Source organism: Nicotiana tabacum, chromosome 15 (assembly GCF_000715075.1).
Source record: "Nicotiana tabacum cultivar K326 chromosome 15, ASM71507v2, whole genome shotgun sequence".
NCBI classification, from domain to species: Eukaryota; Viridiplantae; Streptophyta; class Magnoliopsida; order Solanales; family Solanaceae; genus Nicotiana; species Nicotiana tabacum.
The window spans coordinates 7716887-7741205 of NC_134094.1; positions in this window are offsets into that span (position 1 = coordinate 7716887).

The window sequence follows — 24319 nt, forward strand, 5'->3', positions numbered from 1 at the left end:
TTCTGTGACTCCAGGATTATCTATGTGTTCCTAATGTGGATGGACCGAGGAAAAGGATTCTAGAGGAGGCACACAGTTCTCGGTATTTTATTCATCCAAGTGTTATGAAGATGTATCGTGACTTGAGTCAGCATTATTGGTGGCGACGAATGAAAAATGACATAATCGAATATGTAGCTAGGTGTATAAATTGCTAGATAGTTAAATATGTGCACCAGAGGCCAGGTGGCCTACTTCAGCAGATGACTATACCAGAGTGGAAATGGGAACGCATTACTATGGACTTTGTAGTTGGGTTGTCGCAGACCCTGCGGAAGTTTGATGCAGTTTGGGTCATTGTCGACGTATACTTCGGAGAGGTTGGCCCAAATTTATAGTCAGGAGATAGTTCGATTGCACGGTGTGTCAATTTCCATCATATAATATAGATGCCCTCAGTTTACTTCACATTTTTGGAGAGCAGTATAGAGTGAATTGGGGACCCGTGTAGAGCTCAGCACAACCTTTCATCCGCAGACCGACGTGCAGTCAGAGTGGACAGTTCAGATTTTGGAGGATATGCTCAAGGCACGTGTGATTGACTTTGGAGGTCAGTGGGATCGTTTCTTGCCTTTGGCCGAATTTGCTTATAACAACACTTACCAATCCAGCATCGAGATGGCTCTATTTGAGGCTTTATATGGTCGCCGATGTCGTTCGCCCATCCGATGGTTTGAGCCCGGTGAGGCTAAGTTATACGGTATTGATTTGTTGAAGGATGCCTTGAAAAAGGTAAAGTTAATTCAGGAGCAACTTCGTACAACACTGTCCATACAGAAGAGTTATACGGATCAGAAAGCACGTGATTTATTATTTATGGTGGGTGAAAAAGGTCTCTTGAAGTTTTCGCCGATGAAGGGAATCACGAGATTTGGGGAAAAGGGCAATTTGAGCCCAAGGTTTATAAGACCATTCGAGGTGTTGAGACGAGTTGGGGAGGTTGCTTACGAGCTTACGTTGCCTCCAGTCTATCAAGAGTTCATCTGGTTTTCCATGTATCTATGCTCCGGAAGTATCATGGCGACATATCACATGTGCTAGACTTCAGCACGGTTCAGCTAGATAAGAGTTTGGGTTATGAAGAGTAGCCAATTGCCATTGTTCATAAACAAGTTCGCCAGTTGAGGTCCAAGAAGAGTATTGCAGTAAAAGTCCAGTGGAGGGGCCAACCAGTCAAGGAAGTGACTTAGGAGGCTGATGAGGACATGTGGTGCAGATATCCGCACTTATTCAGCACTCCAGGTATAATTTTAAACCCGTTCGAGGACGAACGTTTGTTTAAGAGGTGGAGAATGTAATAACCCAATCGGTCATTTTGACTTTTAGAACCCTGTTCCCCCAAATAAAACTCCCAGTATGTGCTTTTATTAATTTATGACTTGCGGGAATGGTTGGTTTGGGATTTTGAAGTATTCGGGTTGAAATCGGAACACTTGGTTCCTTAGTTTGTCTTTAAAGGCGCAAATTAGACTTCGGTCAACATTTTGAGAAAATGACCTCGGAATTGAGATTTGACGGTTCCAATAGGTTCGTATGATGATTTTGGACTTGGACGTATGTTCGAATTGGGTTTTGGATAATTCGGGAGCGTTTCAACGCTTAATAGTGAAAATTAACTATTTGAAGGTTTAATGTTCTTTAAATTTGATTTGGAGTAGGTTTTGGAGTAATTGAAGGCCGTTTGGAATTTCGAGCCTAAGAATAGCTCCATCTGGTAATTTAAGTCTTGCATACAAAATTGGGTGTCATTCCGAGTAGTATAAGTATATTTCGGCGCGTTTAGAGTAAGTTTGAAGAATTTGAAAATTTTAAGTTGAATCGATTTGGCTTGAGGTATGATTCTTAGTTTTGATGTTGTTTTACACATTCCAAGGGTTCTAGCATGTCCGTTTTTTGATTTCAAACTTGTTGCTATGTTCGGGTGGCCCCCCAGGGGCCTCGGGGGTTAACCGGACGAGGCTCAGATCAATTTTGGAAGTTAGAGCAGTAGTCAAAGCTTCCAGCTTCTGCGCAACCGCACCTGCGCTTGGCCAACCATAGGTGCGAGCCCGTGGGTGCGTGAAAAGCACCGCAGTAGCGGACTGGGCGCAGATACGCAGGTACAACCACAGAAGCGCATCACAGATGCGATGTACAAGACGTGGAAGCGGACGGGGCCGGCTTAGGGGAAATTCGCATCTGCGATGCATTTTCCGTAGATGCGGAGCCGCAGAAGCGAAAGGCTTGTTTGGCAGAACGCTTTAAGAACAGGAAAACAACCATTTTTGCCCATTTCTCTCCATTCTTGGGCGATTTTGGAGCTTTTTGAGCGGTGATTTCAACGAGCAACTTGAAGGTAAGTTATTTCTATACACTTTTAGTTAAATACATAGATTATGGGTAGATTATAACCTGTAAATTTGTGGAAATTAAGGGTTAGAGGAAAAACCTAGATTTGTATAAAAATAAGATTTTAACCACGAAAATGGTTATGGAATTGGATGGAAATTGTATATTTGAGTTCTTGAGATTATGGGTAACGATTTTCCCTGAAAATTTCTGGAATCCTGGCATGTGGGCTCGGGGTGAATTTTAGGAATTTTATCATTTTGGATAGGGTAATTAATTTAATAGTCTAATTTCAAATTATTGAGCATGTATTAATTATTTTATATAACATTTGGATAGTTTCGGATTTTTTGGCACCGAATTGGGATGTTTACACGACGTCGTGATCAGAAGTGGGCTTTGAGACAAAGTAATTCTCTTGTCTAACCTTGTAAGAGGGAATTTACCCAATATGTGATCTAAATAAATAATTGTTACTAATTATGGGGGCCACGTACGCACGAGGTGACGAGAGTCTGTGCATATCTACTAATTATGCTATGTCCGGGTAGTTTTAGGACTTAAATCATGAATTACTTGTGATAATTTCTCCTTTTATTTAATTAAATTACTGGAATTATATTGTAAATTGTTAGAGGAAATAGTAAAAGATCGAAACTTCCTATACTTGTATTTTGTGTAAATTAGTTAATTGTTAACCGAAATTGAACATCCTATATGTTAATATTATAATAACTTCTCATTCCAGAGGTTCATAAGAAAATGTTCTCCTTTCTTGTGGAGCGAGCCGAACGCCTCGACAGTATAGATGCATCTATGGATCGCGCTACACATCCCTCGGCAGTGTACATGACACTCTGGATTGGGCCATAGGACCTCGGCAGAAATCGTGCCTAATAATAATAATTACATGGTACCTTGATACTTTAATTGCCGCTTGTGAAGTTAATTGATAAATTGAAAATTATTGGAATGTAAGGAATTAATTATTTCTGCTTGTTTAGAAACTTATTGTTGTTCATCTAAAAATCATTTTTAATTAAATATTTCTATTGTAATATTATTGACCCATATTGGGGGTCAAAGTCGACCTCTCGTCACTACTTCTTCGAGATTAGGCTTGATACTTACTGGGTACACGTTGTTTACGTACTCAAGCTATGCTTGCTGCACTTTTTGTGCAGGACCTGAGACATGTACTATCAGAGGACCTATCAGAGCGCACCCACGTTATCCAGAGGCTTAGTGGTGAGCTGCCTTTTTGAGCCGTTCTGCAACAACTGGTGCCTCTTCTTGTATTTGTATCCTGTCTATTTTATTTTAGACATTATTTGGAATTTTGTATAATCTATTAGATTCTCATATACTTGTGACACCAGGCCTTGGAACACACTAGTAGAATTTTTGGTTTTAATTATTTTACTTGGGTTTTAATTTGTCTTATTTTCTCATATTTTTCTTAATTGTTGAAATTTAGAAGAGTTTGATTACTCGGATAATTTTTAAAGAAATGAATATATGTTTAAATTATTAGTTGACTTGCCTAACTGGGATGTTGGGTGCCATCACGACCTATAGGTGAATTTGGGTTGTGACAAGAAATTACTCTGTATACAGTATTAAGGAAATCAAAATATCAGAACCAGAAGATAAATAATAGTACAAACAAGAACAGTTAACGGCAGAAAAATCTTAAGACATCGGCTGACAGGAAATAGTCACTGGACCCCGTAAATTTTGCTAGACATTTTGTATATATACATGTGTATACCTTGATAATAGTTAATTTAAATCACTTTGTGCTTTGAACACTAAAAGCCTTTAGGGGGCACTGGTTGAGCAAAATACTGGCGCCCTCGTGGCGTTAAAATCCTGGGCCCGCCTCTGGTTATTTCACAACAAACTCCACCAATTAACTTAAGCTCCAAACTCTGTGTCTCGGGTGCATGTAGTTCCTTATTCTGCTTTTCTAGTCCACTCCTGAATGAGGCAAAAACGAGTCCGTTAAGCTCAACACATTTGAATGATAAACTACTTCTACACCAGACTGCTGATTTTTGTTCGAGATGCTTATTCTCAATCTTTTTTGTAAAGCACAAGTTTTTCAAGGTGGATCTAAAACCATCTAACTCAAAACCTTAAGGCAAAAGGTGAAAGTAGTCCAGGACCTTTATAAAGCACTAGGAACAAAAAGGAAAAGGAACAAGATATCAAGGGCCAAATTAGCTCTATCAAAAAGAACGCTAGAGGGAAAATAATCAAGTATAATTATACTGGCATTTTCATAAATGAGAAATCTAAATGTTAATTTGCACATATCACCTGAAATGCAGTGGAAGCAACTTCAAATTTGGTCTTGCTGTATGTAACGACCCGACCAGTCGTTTTGAGCTCAAGCATGTCGTTCGGCAGTTTGAGGCCATGAGCAGCTTCACTTCAGGTATTATGACTAGTACGTGTGGTCGGAATTGAAATTTTGGAAGTTCAGAGTTGATTTGAAAAGAGAATTCTCATTTTAGAAGCTTTAAGTTGGAAGAATTGACTAAGATTGGATTTTTGAGTAAACAATCTCGAAATCGGGATTTGAAGGTTCCAACAGGTTCGTATGATGAATTCGGACTTGGGCGTATGTCCGGATCGGGTTTTGGATGATCCGGGAGCATTTCGACGCCTATTGTGAAAGTTGGTATTTTGGAAGAATTTCATAAAATGAGGGTTAGAGTGCATTTCAATGTTATCCATGTCTGTTTGGGATTTCGAATCTGGGAATAACTTCGTATGGTGATTCTGGTATTGGGAGCGCGTACGGAAATAGATCCGGAGGTCCGTAGGTCATTTTGGAGTCATTTGGCTAAAGCTAGAAATTTGAAGGTTTTTGAGAAGTTTGACCGGAAGTGGACTTTTTGTTATCGGGGTCGGAATCTGATCCCGGAAGTTGGAGTAGGTCCATAATGTCAATTGTGACTTGTGTGCAAAATTTGAGGTCAATCGGACGTGATTTGATAGGCTTCGGCATCGAATGTAGAAGTTTGAAATTCTAAAGTTCATTAAGCTTGGAATGGGGTACAATTTATGAATTTGATGTTGTTTGATATGATTTGAAGGCTCGACTAAGTTTGTAATGTGTTTTGGGACGTGTTGGTATAATTGGTTGAGGTCCCGAGGGCCTCGGGTGGATTACAGATGGTTAACAGATCGAGTTTGGACTTGGAAGAAAAGACGAGGCAGCTGATATCTGGTGTGATCGCACCTGCGCAATAAGGGCCGCATGTGCGACATCGCAGGTGCGAGCCAGTGGTCGCAGGTGCAGTTTGGGCGAAACTGGGCAGTGACCGCAGATGCGATGGGTTGTCCGCACCTGCGAGGTCGCAGATACGGAGGTGCGTTGCAGGTGCGAGAGTGAGAGAAGAATCTGGGAGCGCAGGTGTGAGGGTATGTCCGCACCTGCGAATGCGCAGATGCGGAAGGAAAGGCACAGGTGCAGAGTCGAGCTAGGTAGAGGGAATGCGTAGGTGTGAGGTTATGGTCGCACCTGCGAAACCGCAGATGCGACGAAGAGGCGGCAGGTGCGGGAGTCGGGGCTGGGCAGTGTCTCCTTGTAAGCGAGGGTTTGGCTCTATCTCATTTCATTTTCGCCCATGGGAGTCAATTTTGGAGAACATTGGAGTGTCATCTTCATCAATCATAATGGGGTAAGTGCCTTCTTCACAATTTTGAGTTAAGTACATGACTTTATATGGATTTGAACATAGAAATTAGTATAAATTGTGGGGTTTTTGGTAGAAAACCTAGAATTTGGTATTTTGGATTTTGACCATGAATTTGGACATGGAATTGGGAATAAATCATATATTTGAGTTCATAAGGTTATGGGTAATGATTATCTTCGAAAATATTTGAAATCCGGGCACGTGGGCCCGAAGGTGATTTTTATCGACTTTTCGATCGGGGTTAGAAATTATTATAAATTGGATTATATTGAGTATTTGAGTATATATTAATGGGTTTGCATAATCATTGGCTAGTTTTGGAGCATTGTGCGTCGATTCAAGTTGTTTGAAGGGCTCAGAAGACGGTTAAGGAGCTTCGGAGCGAGGTAAGTCTCCTTTCTAACCTTAAAAGAGGGAATTAACCCCATATGTGAAATTAATTATTATATGCTTCTAATTGTGGGGGCTACATATGAACTAGGTGACGAGAGTCCGTACGTAGCTACTAGTTATGCCTATGTCCGGATAGTCTAGGTTTACATCATGCCTTGTTAACATTGTTGTCGATTTATGTTATTGTTTTCCTTGAGAAGAAGCAAGATTGAGGTTGAGTAATAATTTTCTTGAAAGAATGGAAATTTGAAGAATTTAAGATTTAAAAGGTTTCATTTGAACTTTGTAATTTCGAAAAGAATTGATGAATAATATAATAGCATAAGGAATCTATGTGTAACCGCGTCGCATGTATGATTCGCGAGCGAGGTAATTTCCTTAAAAAGCTTAAAGTTGAATTTTCCTTATTTTGAAAAGAATCAAGAAAGAAATATGATTTATATGTTAAACTTATATTTGGTCGCGTCGTAGGTATGATTCGCGAGCGGGGTATTTCCTTAAATTTATATTTGACCATGTTGCATGTATGATTCGCGAGCGGGGACCGTGTCGCATGTATGATTTGCGAGCGGGAAAATTTATAGATACATCTATGGTTCACGCCATTTGACCCTCTGGAAGTGCACAATTTAAATATTTGTTGGATCGGGCCGTACAACCTCGGCATGATTTGCGCATGCTTGCATTGCTTGCCTTGAAATTTATATATAACAATATTGCCTCCCTGGTCTGAGATAAATTGGTAATTTGATATGGCCTCATTGGCCGGAGATATAAATTATTAATAGATGAAAATAAATTTGGAAATCCCCTATTTCCAAGAGAATTGTTTATCTATGTCATGTTAGTATGTTTACCGTTGCCTAAAAAATACATAATATATCATATCATTGGTATATTGATTATATCCCATAGTAAGTGTCTGAGTCAACCCCTCGTCACTACTTCTTTGAGGTTAGGCGAGATACTTACTGGGTACGCATTAATTTACGTACTCATGCTACACTTGCTGCATATTTTTATGCAGGCACACATATATTTAGCGGCCTTGTGGGCGCAGAGGCGCAGTTATGGCGGGGACTTAGGTGAGCTGCATTCTTTATGACGATCTGCAGCCAATAGAGTGTCCCTCAGAGTATTGTATTTTCTTTTCCTGTCCAATTTCTATTCCGGACAGTGGAAGTATTTTTATTTTACCTTCCTAGTTAATGCTCATGCACTTGTGACACCGGGTTCTGGGATAAGTATGGGATGTTCAATATTGAAATTGGAAAACATTGTATTTATTCTATAAATTCATCTTTTACTAGATAAATTGAAGTAAATTTACGATTTCAAAAATATTAAAATGAGAATTTAATTAAGTATCTATTGTTGGCTTGCCTGATAGTGGTGTCCGGCGCCATCACGACTTTTATGGATTTTGGGTCGTGATAACATGGTATCAGAGCACTAGGTTCACTTAGGTCTCATGCATCATGAGCGAGTCTAGTAGAGTATTGCGGATCGGTACGGAGACGCTTGTACTTATCTTCGAGAGGCTACAAGGCTGTTAGGAGCACTTTCCCTTCTTGATTCCTTATCGTGCAATTCGATTCCTTTGAGGCTTATGCCTTCATTTCCTTCCTATTCAATCTTACGCGATGCGAAATGCTTATTATAAATTGGAATTGAGGAATTTTAATGGCACTAATAATGTAGAGCATGATGTTTCTCCATGCGTATTCGATTAGGGCTAATGTCGTCGCCTTGTGGAAGGATGTTCTGTCATCTCAGCTCAGTAGCTATATTTCTGATGGTTTTGGGGCTATGCGCCAATTGGTATGACGATTTGTGCATTGCCATCGCACTGTGTTTGTGTAATGGAAGGATGCTTGTCTATGCGTCGAAGTAGTGAATGATTTGGAAGAAGGTTTACTCAATGCATTATTCAAAGATCCAGTGTTTTATTTCCGGTGAAGGAAAGGCAATCATACTAAGAATGTTTAGACTTGGGTTGATGGAGTAGCAGGACTCGATAGTTTTGAGCATGGTGGAATCTTCGCCTATGATGTGGCGTCATTGTCCTCCATTGGTTTTGATGTGTTAAGTTTGCCGGTGTTATGGTTTCCTTCAATTCGCCTTGGGGCAGGGTATTATAAATGGTGCCGAGAAAGTGGCTGTCAGAGGTCGCAGTGTGCAGTGGTTCAGGATCGAATCAGCATTCCAAATATTGATGGCTCGAGAAAGATGATTTCCGGAAGGGTTTAAAGTTGGTAGCAATCTATCGGTTCAAGTGCTACAGAGGTAGATTTTGATTTAAGTCAACAACTGGGTAGCGAAGGATGAGGAAGGACATGTGGGAGGTGTCTTACAGTGGTTGAGATTCTAGAAGGCCAAGTGTGAGAAACAGGAGTCGGGTAGTTACTTAAAGGAGTGAGTTTGACCAAAGTGGGAGAGTGGCAGAGTAACATGTGGGTTATGTGATAGGATAGCTACACGCCTTGAAGAAAGTTTAGAGTGATTTGGGAATTATGGTGGATGGTGATTGGGTCTATGGACTTATTTTGAAATATTGGCTATTATACAATGGGAGATTGGATACAACAGAAAGGAGTTGCGTGATATGAAGAAGGATACAACATGACTTTGGATGGGAATGTATTGTCACACCTTTAGTTGACGTCCATGGGGAGTGAATGGATTGGAGCAACTGGTGAATGAGCTCGGACTCGGGATGGTCTACTGATTTCGTAGTAATTATACCCAGTGCAGTCACGTTGGAATATATCAGCATGAAATTTCCATAGGTGGGTTATCTCCTATGAGTAGGTTAGCGGTTGCGTGGTGTTGACGAAGCTTCTACAAAGAATTCTACTGGTTATCCGGCAAGAGGTCGAATATGTGAATATGGTTAGTGATTCAGAGTGTTCATGAAAGGTCAAATGGAAGGATTTCGAGGAATTTGGTGAGTTGGCTGTGCAAGATCAGTTCAACGATGAAGAAAGAATCTTGGCGGGTTCTAGAGTTATGCAATGGTAGCTTCAAGCTAAGTGGGAGAGTTCCACCACCTACGTTTGGATTGCATGGTCGTCTATTTGTAAGAATTCTGGTTATCAACATATTGATGGGTTATTACGACTAAGGAAAGAGAACATCAGTGGTAATTGGAGCAAGCAATTTGAGGAATATGTGGTATAGTTGGCCTTATCGATTCATGCTCAGGCTTTGGGAAGATTCAGGATTTATGCTTCGTGTAGAGGCGAGTTACAAGCAAGATGATTCGGCCAGGTGCTTCCTTGAGAGGGTGCTCATGTGCTAGTAGAGCCTTGGAATTTATTATATTCGGGACCAAGTCAGAGTGGGTGACTCTCAATATCGGTCCTAGTGGATTCAAAAGTTCAGGCGTGGTGCCTAAGGATTTCAAGTCCATAGTATGGTTGAATATCGAGCTTCTGTAGTGGATTATGATAAATGATCTTGGAGTGTTCCGTGTTATCTTTGGTCTATAAGGTATCATGAGAGGAAGGGGAGTATGTGACTTTGGATTTATAGAAGAATCATCAGAATGGGTGTATCAGTTGAAGACACAATTATGCGCACAAGGAGGGTATGAAATGGTTTGTTGGGTTTTGAGACAAGGTGGTCTTGTGAAATAGGATCACTCAAGATGAGTGTGGATTGAGTTCGTTATATCGATAAAGGAGTTGTTGTTATTTCTAAAGAAGATCCAGAGTAAATTAGGAGAATTCAGGTTTGGTTAGCACTGGTTGAATTGGCATAATGATGGCAATGATCAACTCCTTCAGTTTGTTGGGTTATTCATGTGATATGTGATGGTACGTGCTAGGTTTGCCGGTCGCCGTAGCCGATCTTATTTGGAGGTTTTCAAGTATTATGGCCTGTTATGTGTAGAGGGATCCTGGAGGGGTTATGGTGGTTTGGACCACTACTTGAGGATTTGTGTGTTCTACGGTTGTGAGAATGCAGTAATGTGTTGCAATGATTCTCCTAAATCAAGTAAAGTGAAAGGTTTCTACAAAGTGAAGTGTGTATCATATTAGTGGTTTAGGAGTTATGATGAAATTCTTATACTCTTGTGCATTGGCGTGATTTAGTGCATCAAGTAGCATGGGATTCGAAAGTTGAGGATTCGAGATTGCGGTTCGGTGTTGACAAGGATTTCATGAGCTCGGATGAGCAGGAAAAAGTATTTAGATGTTTAAAGTATTATAGTATGGTTTTAGGCGTCACCTAAGGTCGATGTCATCTGTAAGAGGCATTGTGTATTGATTTACGGATTCTAGATATGCTTTACAACATTAGTGTGACCGGTGATACGGATGTGCAGACTTGTTACCTGGTGCGGGAGGTCGTGGAAACGTGTCCCATGGAAGGATTGTGTAAGAGTGGCATGTAGTCACTCGATTGAGTGAAGATTGAAACCAAGTATGAAGATTGTAGTAATATCGTTGATTCGGGAATTTATGCCTGGAGGGCGCTCGGTTCACTTGGTTATGGACTGTGGAAGTTTGTTCCGGTTATGATGGTTGTTCTTATGTGTTATGGGAAAAAGGTTCATTATGGATCCTTGAAAGGTTATTAGCCCAATGTGGTACAGTCATAATCGGCTTGAGGTCCGTGGATGGATCTAAATATGAATGTGGGCTCTATATCAGGTCGGATGTGTTCATTTCAGCTTAGCGCTCCTTGTGGAGGAGTATTCGGACGTTGGATGTTATTTCGTCGTCGGCTATTTCATGTAATACTATATTATGCCGTGTGAGTTGTGAAACGGCTTGATAAATGTCCTATGTGTTAAGGTTCCGTGTAGCGATGGTGTTATGTGAGCAGGATGGCTCTCGAGAATTCAGGTCATATATCGCACCTTAGTTGTGCTTGAGTTTTGTAGCGTATGGCATTGTTTGTCCTCCCACGGATGGTATTATGCACTTAGCATGCTTGTGGCCGATATTCAGGTATTTTGTAATAATGAGCATTCTAGCTCGGTAAGTATCTCCTTATATAGATTTTACGTTCGGATCGGGTTGCGCACCGCAACAGTGTGATGTTGAGTGCAATCCCCTATATCTATTTTCGTGTGTTTGATTTTCCATTTTCTGAGGAAGGTTCATAACACTTTTTCGGTTGTCTAGTTAGTTACATGGGTTGAGTAGTCCTTTCTAGAGTTCATTTTCTTTACATATCACATTCGAGTTGGTAGCTTGTTGGCACATTGTGGCATCACATGAGACCTTTGATCGTGTGTGGGGTGGCTTATTGATTGAGCAACTTATACTGGTAGAGAAGAGATTTTGGATCTGGGATCAGTGCGATCAGATTATATGAAGTATATTAAAGAGCAATTACCATTATTTGGTGCATAATGAGGTGATGATTCTAGTCAAGAGGGGAGATGCAATGGTTTGATAACTCGACAATTGGTTATGAATTTCTACACATCTCTTCCATTGTGGCAGTATTGCAAGAGTTGAAGCAAGACTTATATATGCCATGAGGTACATTGTGAGCATCAAATTCGTGAAATTTCGTCTATTATGATCAGAGAATGTTATTATGGTCATGTGAATGTTGTGGTGCATGGTGTGAATTCAACAAAGGTATGCAGTCATGTTCTGGTACATCATGTGATGATTGATACGGTGTTTGTATGTTGGAAGCAGGCCTGACAGAGAATTCCGGATGTTGGAATTGGACTCTAAGGCTTATTTGCATAAATAAAAGAGAATATCTCCATATTATCTCAAGCTAATGCGCTCAACTGAATTGAGATAGCACGGGTAGGTGCACGAGGTGTTAAACCATGATTTCAGACATCTTCGGAGCAGTTCTTAGCACGTTCGAGGACGAACGTATGTTTAAGTGGGAGAGAATGTAACGACCCGACCGGTCGTTTTGAACTCTAGCGCGTCGTTCGGCAGTTTGAGGCCATGAGCAGCTTCACTTCAGGTATTATGACTGGAACGCGTGGTCGGAATTGAAATTTCTGAAGTTCAGAGTTGATTTGAAAAGACAATTCTCATTTCAGAAGCTTTAAGTTGGAGGAATTGACTAAGATTGGATTTTTGAGTAAACGATATCGGAATCAGTATTTGAAGGTTCCAACAGGTTCGTATGATGAATTCGATTTGGGCGTATGTCTGGATCGGGTTTTGGATGAACCGGGAGCGTTTCAACACTTATTGTGGAAGTTGGAATTTTGGAAGAATTTCATAAAATGTGGGTTGAAGTGAATTTCAATGTTATCCATGTCAATTTGGGATTTCGAGTATGAGAATAGCTCCGTATGGTGATGATGTTATTGGGAGCACGTCCTGAAGTGGATCCGGAGATCCGTAGGTCATTTTGGAGTCATTTGGCTAAAGCTAGAAATATTAAGGTTTTTGAGACGTTTAACCGTTAGTGGACTTTTTGATATCAGGGTCGGAATCCGATCCCAAAAGTTGGAGTAGGTCCGTAATGTCAATTGTGACTTGTGTGCAAAATTTGAAGTCAATCGGTCGTGATTTGATAGGCTTCGGCATCGAATGTAGAAGTTTGAAATTTTAAAGTTCATTAAGCTTGGAATGGGGTGCGATTTATGAATTTGATGTTGTTTGATATGATTTGAAGGCTCGACTAAGTTTGTAATGTGTTTTGGGACGTGTTGGTATAATTGGTTGAGGTCCCGAGGGCCTCGGGTGGATTACAGATGGTTAACAGATCGAGTTTGGACTTGGAAGAAAAGACGAGGCAGCTGATATCTGGTGTGATCGCACCTGCACAATAAGGGCCGTAGGTGTGAGCCAGTTGTCACAGGTGCGGTTTGGGAGAAGTTGGGAAGTGACCGTAGGTGCAAAGAGTTGTTCGCACCTGCGAGGTCGCAAATGCGGAGGTACTTCACAGGTGCGAGAGTGAGAGAAGAATCTGGGAGCGCATGTGCGAGGGTATGTCTGCACCTGCGAAGGCGCAGATGCGGAAGGAAAGGCGCAGGTGCGGAGTCGAGCTAGGCAGAGGAAATGCGCAGGTGCGAGGTTATGGTTGCACCTGCGAGACCGCAGGTGCAAGAGTCGGGGCTGGACAGTGTCTAATTTTAAGCGAGGGTTTGGCTCTATCTCATTTCATTTTCGCCCATGGGAGCCAATTTTGGAGCACATTGGAGTGCCATCTTCATCAATCATAATGGGGTAAGGTTATGGGTAATGATCATCAATCATAGTGGAATTTTTGGTAGAAAACCTAGAATTTGATATTTTGCATTTTGACCACGAATTTGGGCATGAAATTGGGAATAAATCATATATTTGAGTTCATAAGGTTATGGGTAATGATTATCTTCAAATATTTTCGGAATCCGGGCAGGCGGGTGATTTTTATCGACTTTTCGATCGGGGTTAGAAATTATTATAAATTAGATTATATTGAGTATTTGAGTATATATTAATGGGTTTGCATAATCATTGGCTAGTTTTGGAGCGTTGTGCATCGATTAAAGTTGTTTGAAGGGCTTGGAAGCTGGTTAAGGAGCTGCGGAGCGAGGTAAGTCTCCTTTCTAACCTTATAAGAGGGAATTAACCCCATAGGTGAAATTATTTATTATATGCTTCTAATTGTGGGGACTACGTATGCATGAGGTGATGAGAGTCCGTACGTAGCTACTAGTTATGCCTATGTCCGGGTAGTCTAGGTTTACATCATGCCTTGTTAACATTGCTGTCGATTTATGTTATTGCTTTCCTTTAGAAGAAGCAAGATTGAGGTTGAGTAATAATTGTCTTGAAAGAATGAAAATTTGAAGAATTTAAGATTTAAAAGGTTTCATTTGAACTTCGTAATTTCGAAAAGAATTGAAGAATATTATAATAACTTATGGAATCTATGTGTAACCACGTCGCATGTATAATTCGTGAGCAGGGTAATTTCCTTAAAAAGCTTCAAGTTGGATTTCCCTTATTTTGAAAAGAATCAAGAAAGAAATATGATTTAAATGTTAAACTTATATTTGGCCGCGTCGCAGGTATGATTCACGAGCAGGGTATTTCCTTAAATTTATATTTGACCGTGTCGCATGTATGATTCGCGAGCGGGGACCGCGTCGCATGTATGATTCGCGAGCGGGGACCGCATCGCATGTATGATTCGCGAGCGAGGACCGCATCGCATGTATGATTCACGAGCGGGAATATTTATAGATGCATCTATGGTTCGCGTCATTCGACCCTCTAGCAGTGCACATTTTAAATATTTGTTGGATCGGGCTGTACGACCTCGGCATGATTTGCGCATGCTTGTATTGCTTGCCTTGAAACTTATAAATAACGATATTGCCTCCCTGGTCTGAGATAAATTGGTAATTTGATATGGCCTCATTGGCTGGAGATATAAATTGTTAAAAGATGAAAATAAATTTGGAAATCCCCTATTGCTAAGAGAATTGTTTATCTGTCTCATGTTATTGTGTTTACCGTTGCCTCAAAAATCCATAATTTAGCATATCATTGGTATATTGATTATAGCCCATAGTAAGTGTCCGAGTCTACCCCGCGTCACTACTTCTTCGAGGTTAGGCAGGATACTTATTGGGTACGCGTTAATTTACGTACTCATGCTACACTTGCTGCACATTTTTGTGCAGGTACACATATGTTTAGCGGCCTAGTGGGCGCATAGGCGCAGTTATGGAAGGGACTTAGGTGAGCTGCATTCTATACGACGATCCATAATTTACCGTTGCCTCAAAAATCCATAATTTAGCATATCATTGGTATATTGATTATAGCCCATAGTAAGTGTCCGAGTCTACCCCGCGTCACTACTTCTTCGAGGTTAGGCAGGATACTTACTGGGTACGCGTTGATTTAAGTACTCATGCTACACTTGCTGCACATTTTTGTGCATGTACACATATGTTTAGCGGCCTAGTGGGCGCATAGGCGCAGTTATGGAAGGGACTTAGGTGAGCTGCATTCTATACGACGATCCATAATTTACCGTTGCCTCAAAAATCCATAATTTAGCATATCATTGGTATATTGATTATAGCCCATAGTAAGTGTCCGAGTCTACTTAATGCTCATGCACTTATGACACCGGGTTCTGGGATAGGTACGTGATGTTCAGTATTGAAATTGGAAAACATTGTATTTATTCTGTAAATTCATCTTTTACTAGATAAATTGAAGTAAATTCGAATTCAAAAATATTAAAATGAGAATTTAATTAAGTATTTATTATTGACTTGCCTGACAGTGGTGTACGGTGCCATCACGACCTTTATGAATTTTGGTTCGTGACACTGTCAGTGAAGATATGGTAGGAAACAAAGCTCTAAATTTGACTCGTCCCACTTCAATTAGCTCCGCTATTCTGATGCTCCTCTTATTACTTCGATGTTCTTGGAGGTTTTAATAGAGAGAGGGAACTTCCTTATTTGATCGCAATTTTTCAAGCTAAGTTCTTCGAGGTGTTCCTGTATGGGTTAAAAACTACCATAATTATATTTGGGCCTAGTCTATATTAAGGAAGCTTTGAAGGCTGCCACATGTCATCGATTTGTTTTCAAAAGGTCGATGTCATGAGGTTGAGGTGGCTCAATAGAGGACGAAGACGAGGACAAACATTCCCTTTAGTAAAGTAGTAACTGCTAGTTTTAGAAATAAGGTCCTCAGAGAATATTTCCGCGAATATTCTTCCCAGGTGTACTATTTAGGGTTTTGTGACATATGTATCCTTATAAATAGAAAGATATGTAGTTATAGAGGGGATGAGACACTCATTGTAAAAAATAATACATTGACATTCTCAAAAGATTCTTACTTTATTATACACATTAAAATTCACTTTTTTCTCATATCCTTATCTATATTTTCTCCCACGATCCAAGGAGGATCCGAATATTCAAAGGCTTATCACCATCTATCTTGGTCAGAAGGAATGTTAAGGAATCTCACCATTTTCGGGTGACCCACATTCATTTTTTTTATATAATGTCATTTATTGTTATTTATTGCTATCTTTCATATTCTTGGATCTTTAATTATAACATTCTTTTTGTTATTTATTGCTGCTCAAATAGCACACGTGAGATCTTACTACAAAGACATTTGGTCCATCTTTCGGATATTAATATTGGCTAAGATTAATCCAACTTTATTATAAAATTCGATTGTATAAGCCTAGATCTAAATTTTGGGTCATACAATTCCCAAGTACATTGTGGCTCACACAGAGTTCCTAATATTGGTAAGTATTCCAACCATAATGAACTCTTGGTATTTCTGAGTTGACTGACTTGAGCCGCATTGTACAAATTGTTAGGGATATATTAGATATGCCCTAGATCCAATCTCATAGTTGATTATTTGAACATATTTTTGTGAATGTTATTTGATATAAAAATATATGGCATTTGATATTCGTTTATCATAGTTATTATTAATTTCTTGATTAATTTAATAAGGTATTTGATTAAATTTTGAGACTTGGCATCATGATGGAGATCATGATAATCGGAGTAAAGTCTCTTACAATTTAATCTAAATTTTATTCTTGATCGTAGGATTATTAATTTGGACATTAGTAATCCGGTTAGACCAATATTTATGTGATCGTCTTTATGGGATAAAGATTAGTTAATCTCATTAACTAAATCACATAAATAGATGATACATATAGAGATATGATCATTGAACTGAGTCATTGGATAGTTCCTAATGGTTAGAATTACCATAAACTATCAGTAAGATATTCTCTTAAAGAATGTGATGTAAGAGTTTCCTTTAACCTGATATCATCATAGTAATTGACAAGTTATTTATTGTGCTTTGATACTAGACACCTATGGCCCTAGGGAGATAGTTGAAAGGATATTGGGTACGATTAAATGCTTGTAGAATTAGTGATTGATCAAGATGGAATCTATCAACTCTTGATAATGAGTTTAAGCTCCATGTTGTCATGAATTATAACCGATCAAATTAAGACCTTGGCCAGGGCGATTGAATGAAAGAAGAAAAGCTTTTCTTAGGTCATTAAATGGTCGATTATATTTGGCATGAACACATAGTTAGTCGTCTATTAGGATTTGACAATTGAACCATATCCTAGGGTGACCCGGAACTACAAGGATAGAAGGAATTAAAACAATATTCTTCTACGGGTATTGAGAGTAAATTGTATACTTCATGATATTCGGTCGTTAAGGAGTGTTGCTAGACGACACCCTTTTTCAAGACCCAAAATCCAAAAAGGCTGTGATGACACCGGACAACACTATCAGGCAAGCCAATCATAATCAATTAACTTAATTACCCATTTTGATATTTTTTAAAATAAATATTACTAGGGAATTAAAATAAAATACAGCATATGTCCAAAATATAAATTAGACAGGAAAATATAATAACTCTGAAGGAGACTCTGTTAGCTGCGGATCGTAATATAGAATGCAGCTCACCTATGTCCCCACAATTATTAACCATACCTTTGCGCCCACAAGGCCGCTATACATATATGTACCGGCACAATAAAATGTGCAGCAAGTGCAGTATGAGTACGAAAATAACATGTACCCAGTAAGTATCAAGTCTAATCTCGAAGTGTTAGAGACGAGATAGCCGACTTTGACACTCACTATGGGTCAATAATAATAACTGAAATAAAACTAGAATATCTAAATCAACATGATTCACAGAATTTACAATAATTTATTTAACCAGCAGAAATAATCAAATTCCTTCAAATGCAACAATTCTCAATATATTAATTAAATTCCTTCAATTCAAATAATTTCCAATTTATCAATTAATCTCATTTACAGGAATAACAATTAATTCTTTAACAAGCAGGAATAATAATTCATTAAATTCCAAGGATTCTCCAATTTAACAATTAGCTTCGCAAGCTGAAATAAACTATTAAGGTATCGTGTAATTATTATTATTAAGCATGATTTCCGCTGAGGACGTACGACCCGATACAGAGTATCGTGATTACTGTCGAGGGACGTGAGACACGATCCATAGATGCATCTATCCTGCCGAGGTGTTCGGCCCGCTCCACAAGAAATTAGGACATGTTCTTATATACCTCCAGGAAGATAGTATATTTATTTAAGATAAATTCGGGAGGAAGAACAATTTCTTTTAACAATTAATTAATTTAAACAGAAAATCAAGAATATGAGATTTCCATCATTTAATATCTTTATCTGACAATTCACAATATATTCATATATATCAATTAATACTAATTAAACAAAGAGTACAATGTACATATGCAATTCATGCTTTGAGTCCTAAACTACCCGGGTTTTAGCATTAATAGTAGCTACGCACGGACTCTCGTCACCTCGTACGTACGTAGCCCCCACAATTAGCAATAATTATTCAATTTAATCCCTATGGGGTAATTTCCTCCTCACAAGATTAGACAAGAGACTTACCTCGTCTCAAAGTTCACTTTCCGATTACCACGTCGCGTTGAATTCTTGATTCGATGCTGAAAGATCCGAAACTATCCAAATATTATACACAATAATTAATATATGCTAAATGATTCGAAATTTATCTATTAAATAAATTACCTTATCCAAAATGGTAAAATTCCTAAAATTCACCCCACGCCCACATGCTCGGATTCTGAAAATTTTTAGATGAAAACGTTACCCATAATCTCAGAAACTTAAATATATAATTTCTACCGAATTCCATAACTATTTTCGTGGTTAAAATCTCTTTTTTGTAAAAATCTATGTTTTTCATCTAAATCTTTGATTTCTAAGATTTACTAGTTATAATCTATCTATAATCTATGTATTTAACACAAGGGGTATGGAATTAACTTACCTTTCAATTGCTAGTTGACACCCCCTTCTCAAACGCTCTGAAATCGCCCAACAATGGATGAAAAATAGAAAGAAATGGACTGAGTTTTCGTCTGTTTTAAGGTTCTGTCCAGACAGGTTTTTAGCACCTGCGAAAGGAGTACCGCACATGCGGCTTTCGCACCTGTAGAAATTCCATGCAGGTGTGCATTTTCCCTCTTTTCCTAGTTCCGCACCTGTGGAAGAAGAGCTCGCTTCTGCACAAGCGCAGGTGCGCCCATTCCTTCGCACCTGCATATCCCTCCGCTTCTGCGCACAAGACCTTTGCACCTTCGCACTTGCGCGTTCGCAGGTGCGCCAAATTACTCCGAATCTGCGATGGTTGGGCAGGCTCCTCTCTTTCGCACCTGCGATTGGTGGCTCGCACTTGCGAGCTTGCACCTGCGGCTGTCCAAGCACAGGTGAGATTATGACAATAGCTGGGAGCTTCAGTCCTTGCTCAATTTCCCAAAATTGGTCCGAGCCTCGTCCGGTTAACACTCGGGACCCCCGGGGACCCGCCCGAACATAGCAACAGGTTTGAAAACATAAAACGGAGTCCCTCGAACTCTCCGAACGTGTAAAACAACATCAAATCTAAGGATCATACCCTGAACCAAATTGATTCAAACTTAAGAATTTCAAGTTCTTCAATTTACTTCTAATGCGCCGAAATATACTTAAACTACTCGGAATGACATGAAAATTTGCGTGCAAGTCTTAAATCACTATACGGAACTATTCCCAAACTCAGAATTCCAAACGGACTTCAATTACGGAAAATCCTACTCCAAACCAAATTTAAAGAATTTTAAACCTTCAAATAGTTGATTTTTACTATTAAGCGTCAATTGAGCACATTTGCTCGAGCCAATCTAAAGATTCTCCCCTTTATTTAGGCAATTAAGCCTTAGAGCCCAATTCTAACATTTAGAATTCTCCACCATGTATGTTTCCAACCTACGAACACCGTATCAATCACTACATGATGCACCAATATAGGGTTGCATACCTTTGTTGAATTTAGACCATGCACCGCACCATTCACATGATCATAATATCATCCTCCGATAACAATAGCCGAAATTCCCCGAATCTGATGTTCACAACACACCCCATGATACATATAATTCCTGTTCCAACTCTTGAACTGCTTCCACAATGGAAGGAATGTGTAGAAATTCATAACCAACCGTTGAGCCAACAAATTATTGAGTTTCTCCTTCTGACAAGAACTATTGCCTCATTATGGACCAAATAATGGTATTTGCTCTTTATTATACTTCATATAATTCGATCGTACTGATCCCGGATCCAATAACCTCGTCTCACTTAGTATAAGCTGTTCAGGCAATAAGCCACCTCAGACATGACAATAAGTTTCATATGATGCCACAACGATCTAATAAGCTACAGACTTGATTGCGATACATAAGGAAAATAGACTATGGAAAGGATTACTCAACCCACGTGACTAATTAAACAACTGAAAAGGTGTCATGAACCTTCCTCAGAAAATGGGACACAAAACACACAAAATAGAATATAGGGAACTATACTCAACATCACACTGTTGCGGCGTGCAACCCGATCCGCACAAAAAAAAGAATCTATATAAAAAAAAATACTTACCGAGCTAGAATTCTCATTACTTACAAAATATTCGAACATCGAACACAAGCACGCTAAGTGCATAATACCCTCTTTGGAAGGACCAACAGCGCCATACACTACAAAACTCAAGCACAACTAAGGTGTGATATATGATCTGAATCTCGAGAGCCATTCTGCTCACATAACACCACCGCTACGCGTAACCTCATCACATAAGAAATTTATCAATCTGTTTCATAACTAACACGGCACAATATAGTATTACATGAAATAACCGACGGCGAAATGACATCCAACGTCCAAATACTCCTCTATAGGGAGCTTTTATGCTGAAATGAACACATTCGGCCTGATATAGAGCCCGTATTCATATTTAAATCCATCCACAGACCTCAAGCCGATTCTGATCGCACTGTACTAGGCTAATAACCTTTCAAGGATCCATAACAACCCTTTTTCCCATAACACACAAGAATATCCATCATAATTGGAACAAACTTCCACAGTCCACAACCAAATGAATCGAGCGCCCTCCAGGCATAAATTTTCGAATCAGCGATATTACCACAATCTTCATACTTGGTTTCAATCTTCACTCAATCAAGTGACTACATGTCACTCTTACATAATCTTTCCATGAGACACGCTCCCACGACCTTTCGCACCAGGTAACAAGTATGCACATCCAAGCTACCGGTTACACTAATGTTGTAAAGCATATCAAGATTCCACAAATCAATACACAAGGTCTCTTACACCTGACATCGACCTTAGATGATGCCAAAAACAATACCATATTACTTTAAACATCTAAATCCTTTTCCTGCTCATCCGAGCTCATGACATCCTTGTCAACACCGAACCGGAATCTTGAATCCTCAACTTTCGAATTCCATGATACTTAGTGCACGTAATCACGCAAATACGCCAGAGTACAAAAATTCCATCATAACTCTCGAACCACTAATAAGGTAAACACTTTCATCATATAGAAACCTTCTACTTAACTTATTTCAAAAGAACTATTGCAACACATGACTGAATTCCCATATTCGTAGAAAATACCAGCCTCAGGTAGTGGTTTACACCACCATAACTCTTCTGGGATCCCTTTACACATAACATGTCATAATACTTGAATTCCTCCAAATAAAATCAATTAGGGCGTCCGTCAAGCCTCACACGTACTGCCACAAATCGCACGCATAATTCAATGCGTTGAAGGAACTGATCATTGCCACCATCATGCTGATTCAACCATTATTAGCCGACCCGTCTTTTCTTAATTTATTCTCAACTTGCCTTAGAAATAATAATAGCTCCATTCATTACATCACGAACTCAAATCTGCACTTATCCCAAGTGACCTTATTTTACGAGACCACTCTATTTCAAAAACCACTAATTATTTCATATCCCTTCTTGTGTGCACGTTTTACATCTTCAACTGGTACACCCATTCTGATACTTCTTTTATGTATCTGAAGTTATTTTCTTTCGTTTCTCTAATGCTACACCACAACCTGAAAATAACACAGAGTACTCCAAGCCCCGTTTCATAATCTGTTGCAAAAGCTCGATACTCAACCATACTATAGACTCGAGATACTTAGACACCACACTTTAAATATTTGAATCCACCAGGAACGTTATTGAGATTCACTTGCTCTGACTTGTTCCCAAACACGATCAATTCCAAGGCCCTTCTAGCACATAGACACTTTATCAAGGAAATATCCGACTATTTCACTTTCCTATGCATTACATCTACACGACGCATAAACTTTGAGTCTTCCAAAAACCTGAATATGAATTGATAAGGCCAAATATGGCACACATTCCCTAAATACTTTGCTCAAATTACCACTGCTGTTTTCTTTACTTAGTTGCAATGACCCACCAATATACCGATATCCAGAAACCGCACAAGTTGACACTACACAATCCAATCATAGACGGTGGGGCTCTCCCACTTAGCTTGAAGCTACAATTACAAAATTTTTGGAATCCACCGAGATTCTTTCTTCATTGTTGACATGATCCTGCACACGCAACTCGCCAAATTTTCTCGTAATCCTTCTATTAACCTTTAATAAATACTCCGAACAACTAGCCACATTTACATATTAAATCTCTTACCGGGTAGCCAGTAGATTTCTTCGCAGAAGCTTCGTCAATACTACGCAACCGCTAACCTGCTCACAGGAGATAACCCACTCGTGGAAATTACATGCCGACATATTCCAACGCCGCTGCACTGGGTGCAAATACTACGAAATCAGTAGATCATCTTGAGTCCAAGCTCATTCACCAGCTGCATCAATCCATTCACTCCTCGTGGACATCAGCTAAAGGTGCGACAATACATTCCAATCCAAAGTCATGTTGTATCCTTCTTCATATCAAGCAACTCTCTCCTGTCACACAAAATCTTCCTCAATATAGTAGCCAATATTCCAAATTAAGCCCGTAGACCTAGTCACTGTCCACCATGAATCCCAAATCACTTCAAACTTTCCTCAAGTCGTGTAGTTATCCTACCATGTAACCCATATGCTACTTTGCCACTCTCCCACTCTGGTCAACCATCTCCTTTAAGCAACTACTCTGCTTCTGTTTTCTTACACTTGGCCTTTTCGGAACCTAACCACCGCACGGCACCTTCCACATGTCTTTCCTCATCCTTCGCTGCCCAGTTGTTGCCTTAACTCAAAATCCGTCTCTATAGAACTTGAACCAATAGCTCGTTACCAGCTTTAAACCTTTCTGATGATCATCCTTCTCGATACATCAATACTAGAAATGCTGCTTCGATCTTGAATCACTGCACACCACAATCTCTAACGACTGCTTCCCCTATACCAATTCCTAATACCCCGTCGTGAAGGTGAGTTGAAAAAAACCATAACACTGGCGAACCTTAACCCATTTTACAAGGCGATGATACCAGATAAAAATTAAAAACTCTACCACACTCGAAAATATCAAGCTTCATTACTCTATCAATCCCAAACCTGAACATTCATAGTCTGATTGCCTTTTCTCCGCTGGAATTAAAACACGGAACCTCTGAATCATGTACTGAGAAAACCTTCTTTCAAGTCGTTTATTGCCCTGACACATAAACCAGCATTTTACCATTTCATAAACACTATGCGATAAAAACGTACGAATCATCATAACAATCAATGCCAAATATCAAAACCTTAGGTAGTACTGATACTTAATTTGAAATGACAGAGCGGCCTTTCGCAAGGCGACGACAATAGCCTAATTAATTACAAAGGGAGGAGCATCTTGTACTACATCTGTAGTACCATTAAAACTTTCCCCGATCCCCAATTTATAACAAGTGCTTCACGTTGCATAAGATTGAGTAGGAAGGAAATGAAGG